The sequence below is a fragment of the Camelus bactrianus genome, chromosome 35 (genome assembly GCF_048773025.1).
Source record: "Camelus bactrianus isolate YW-2024 breed Bactrian camel chromosome 35, ASM4877302v1, whole genome shotgun sequence".
Taxonomy (NCBI): Eukaryota; Metazoa; Chordata; class Mammalia; order Artiodactyla; family Camelidae; genus Camelus; species Camelus bactrianus.
The window spans coordinates 24,690,195-24,694,454 of record NC_133573.1 but is presented as its reverse complement, the minus strand read 5'-3'; the positions used below and the strand labels follow the sequence as shown (position 1 = coordinate 24,694,454).

Here is a 4,260-nt window from a genome sequence, read left to right as displayed (position 1 = left end):
TTTACCCGGCGAAGGCTGAGAACCGTGGCGGCTGCGGAGCCAGGAGCGCAGGCGGGCGGAGCAGAGCTGCCCGGCCCGGTGGCGGGAGACGCCCCCGTGAGCCTCTCTCGCCGCCCCTCCCCGCCCGGCGCCCCTGCCTCTCGGAATATGCCTCACGACTGGGACGGGCCCAGCCTAACACCGGGTCCGCGGGGCGGGGTCCGGGGCAGTACCTGCCCCGCCTTGTGGAGCCCCCTTGGCCAGCGGAGACCCCTCCCTGTCTGGACCCCAGCCCCACCTCCGGACTCTTATCACATCACCTCCTCCTGGAAGCTACCCTGATTGTCTTCACCTCCTTCCTTCTTGAAAACTGGTGTCTCAGCAGAAGTTAACAGAAGGGCTTGTGTAAATGCCCTAAGGGTGTGTTGTCGGGAGGGGTACAGCCCCCTGTGATGGGAACACCACGCTCAGATTCATCAGTTTGGGTTTCCTGAAGGCCTGCCGCCTCGTGGGCCATGTTTAACTGGGAGCCAGGTCCAGCCTCCGCTGGGGCCTCCAGGAACGTGGTGCGGAGCTCCAGCATCAGCGGCGAAATCTGCGGATCCCAGGAGGCTGGGGGCGGGACCGGGACCACCACTGCCAAGAAGCTGCGCAGCAACATCCAGCGGAGCACAGAGATGGGTGTGGCCGTGGAGATGCGGAGTCGGGTCCCTTGCCAGGGCAGCCCGGAGTCCACGGACGGGAGCACCAACAGCAATAGCTCCGATGGCAGGTTCATCTTCCCCACCACTGGGCTCAGGGCTGAAAGCCAGTTCAGCGATTTCCTGGATGGGCTGGGACCAGCCCAGATTGTGGGGCGACAGATGCTGGCAGCGCCACCAATGGGGGACATGCACATTGCCATCATGGACCGGAGCGGCCAGCTAGAGGTGGAAGTTGAGGCTCGGGGCCTGACCCCCCAAACCAGGCTCCACATCCCTCCCAGCCACCTATATCAAGGTTTACCTGCTCGAGAGCAGGGTCTCCCTGGCCAAGAAGAAGACAAAGGTGACCAAGAAGACCTGTGACCCCCTGTACCAGCAGGCTCTGCTCTTTGATGAGGGGCCCCAGGGCAAGGTGTTGCAGGTGATACATGGGAATGCTGGCTCTCTCTAGTCTTCTAAATCATAGCTTGACTTCTAGCAATATGGACACCTGCCAGTGGGCTACGTGTGGTCCTTCATCTCCTGAACGGGCCTGCCTGGTGGCGAAGAGGCCTTGCACACTGGCCTCAAGAAACAGCGTTGTCAGAGGGTTACCTGTAGGTTGTATCAACGCTCAGGTTGGCTGCAGCTAACTCTGAAGGAGGTATCCAGGCAGGTAATGTGTTCCCAGTGACCCATTTTGTCCACTCAACCAAGCCAGGCTCCACATGGATCTTCAAGTGATTTTCTTGTAAACTTTTCAAGATGTTGTACACAGTCTGAACGCAGCGCAGGGACGGGGAGCAGTAGACATGGCCGATGACCGTGTTGCTCTCTAACAAGGCTTCGCCCACTAATCTCTCTTGCATACATCCAAACACGGTGATTGGAGCATCTTTCTCATAATCTCGGAAACCGCCACTCCGCGGAGGTAAACTGTGCGGCATGTTCAGGTTGGTGCGTATGTAGCGGCCTTTGGCATTGAAGCCCTGGGATAGCCAGTACTTCCCAAACACAGCATCCATCCTCTCACCGTGCCGACACATCAACAGGCATCTCTTTTGAGGACCATGCTGGCTGCTGACCTGCAGGCTGGGTGGGCTGGCAGATGAGCGTCAGGGGAGTGGTGTCCCCCAGGCCCTGGTCCTCGTTCTGCCACCTCTCCAACAGGCCATCCCCAAATGAGAGTGCGTTGGAAGATGATGCATTTAAGATGGAGTAAGAACTGTGGAATATCCAGGTGCTGCGCTCGTCAGCCTTGGTGATGTAGTTTTTGGTCAGGAGCCCAGAGCAGCCGGTGGTTAAGGATGTGCCATAGACCCAGCCCTCGCTGGTGCTGGTCTGCTCCATGGGAGACATGAAGATGAAGTCCCAGGGGACCAGCTCCAGCTCATCGTCGTTCTGCAGGGTGTAGGGATAGATCACCTGCAAGTCTCGTGGTTAGCAAGTCGGATATCCCGAGAGAATATGGTAGCCACCCAGTCGCACCCGAGTTTGACATCAATGTTCTTGGCTGGTTTCTCTAGGGTGGGCAGGTGGCTGGCTTGGAAGTGGTAAGCCAGGGTCACATGCAGCTGTTTCTTGTGAGGTTCCACGTGCACTTCAGTTTTGGAGGCAGCCTCTGCAGCAAAGTCTGTGGCAAACTTCTTTAGGACCTCTGTGCTGTCTTCCTTCACGAAGAGGCCAATGAAGTTGGAGGAGGTGTAGAGCTCCAGGGGCAGCAGGGCAGAGAACTTACACTTCCAGAGACTGACAGTCATCTGCAGGGCCTCCCCCAGGGCGTCCACCTTGCTGTCCTCACACATGAAGAACTGGCAGAGGGTGATGTGGGGGAAGATGTTGTGCGCCTTGTTCTTGCCACAGATCTGCTTTGACTGCTGCCAAAAGTAGGAAAGCTTCTGCGCGCTAAGGGGCCAGTGGGGCAGAGGTAGAGGATGTACTCCCAGAGCAGGGGGTCATCCAGGAAGGGGTCGCGGACGTGGGAGAACAACCAACCAGTCACATGCCGCCTGAACACCTCTTCCTCCTGTGGATGCCAAGGCTTTTTGTCCTCTGTAACTCTGGTCAGGGCCCGAAGCAAGGAGGCAAAGCTCTTGTTATCAAACCGTCCATCCACTCAGCGATGGGGACTCTGCACCTCCTTCAGGGCCTTGAGGAATCGGATCTCAAACCAAAGCTGTAGAGAAGGACTCCTGGGTCCCCAGCTCATCACCAGGGCCTGACTTCCCCTCGCTCAGACAGTGGGGCTGCTCCAACCTGCAGCATGGCTGCTGTGGCTCCTGCTGGCCTGGCAGATGGTCCATTTAATCAAATATTCTATATGTACTTAAAACACATGTATTTTCTCAAGTTACTGATTTCAAGGATTAAATATATCCTTCGGTTATTTATTTTTTTTACTTATGTTCTTCAAATATTTTGTTTCCAGGATAATTATTTGTATACATCATCTATTAATAACTCTGAGAGTTATGTTAAAATCTCCACATATCATACAAGATTTATCAACTTCCTTTTGGAATTCTGTTATATTATGATTATATATTTTGAAGCTTTAATATGAGATGAATATAAGTTGTCTCTCATAGTTATTTTTTTAAAAATCCGAATTACTATGTTTGTATACCAGCTTTCTTTTTGATAACATTTGCCTGATGATTTTTTCTATCTTTTAAATATTGAATACTTATTAGCATTTTAATATTTTGTTTTTTGTAATGATAGAACATTTTAACTTTTAAAAAATGTTAATGTTTTGAACGATAGTATGCTTTGTGTCTTACTCATACGTTAAATGGACTGTTACTTGAAAAATTAAATATAATTATTTAAATTTTCTGTGTGTATGTACCACTAAAGGCACTTGAGAATTCTAATTCTGAATTTTAATTTTTTTCTTACTTATAATAGAGGTGATTCATTTTCTTATGTGTTTTTTAATTTGGGGTTTTGTACTTAACGCTTAGCAGAGCACTGTTTTCCTGTGAAAGTACTGTGAAGGCTGTGATGAGGTAGGAATCTACAGAAAGAATTTGTAGTTGTTTCCTTCCGTTTGTATACAGTGCTACGAATAAGTGACTAATTTAAGTTCACTTCCATGTTTAAAGTGTCCTGGTTCATTCAGATAGTATGAAATAGAACATTCAGCTCACAGTAGGTAGGACCTCCAGTTATGAATTCTGACAGCTGTAATGTTTATATCCTCCCAGGACCCACCTGTAGAAGAATTGTCTAATCTTCTCCTCTGATAATAGGCTGATTTTTTTAAACTCTGACTCCTCTTTTAATATGACGTTGTCTCTCCAGTGTCTTTTCTTTCTATGAAGTATCATTGTCAAATCCTCCCCTTGCAAAGACATGAGGCTTTATCTTCTCTCTCTCTCTCACTCTCTCTCTCTCTCAACAGGTCATTAAAATCCAACCTGTAAGTTACAGAGAACAACAAATCTCTCTAGGGAGCCACATCACCTATGTAAGTTTCTTTTGCCACAATGATTTTTCAATTCCCTTCATTTTTTAAAACCTAAGGTTTATATTTGTTTCTGTAAGTTCTGCTATGTTTTACTTCCATACATATGTTGAAGGATATTTACAATAC

At 49.6% G+C, this 4,260-nt stretch overlaps 2 pseudogenes; one reads left to right on the top strand and one right to left on the bottom strand.

Moving 5' to 3' along the window:
• The first annotated feature begins 494 nt into the window (after window positions 1–494).
• LOC105074587 (regulating synaptic membrane exocytosis protein 3 pseudogene) lies at window positions 495–1,134 on the top strand (annotated as a pseudogene).
• A 139-nt stretch (window positions 1,135–1,273) lies between these two features.
• Window positions 1,274–2,857, bottom strand: LOC105074583 (ubiquitin-associated and SH3 domain-containing protein B pseudogene; annotated as a pseudogene).
• Window positions 2,858–4,260: the final 1,403 nt, after the last annotated feature.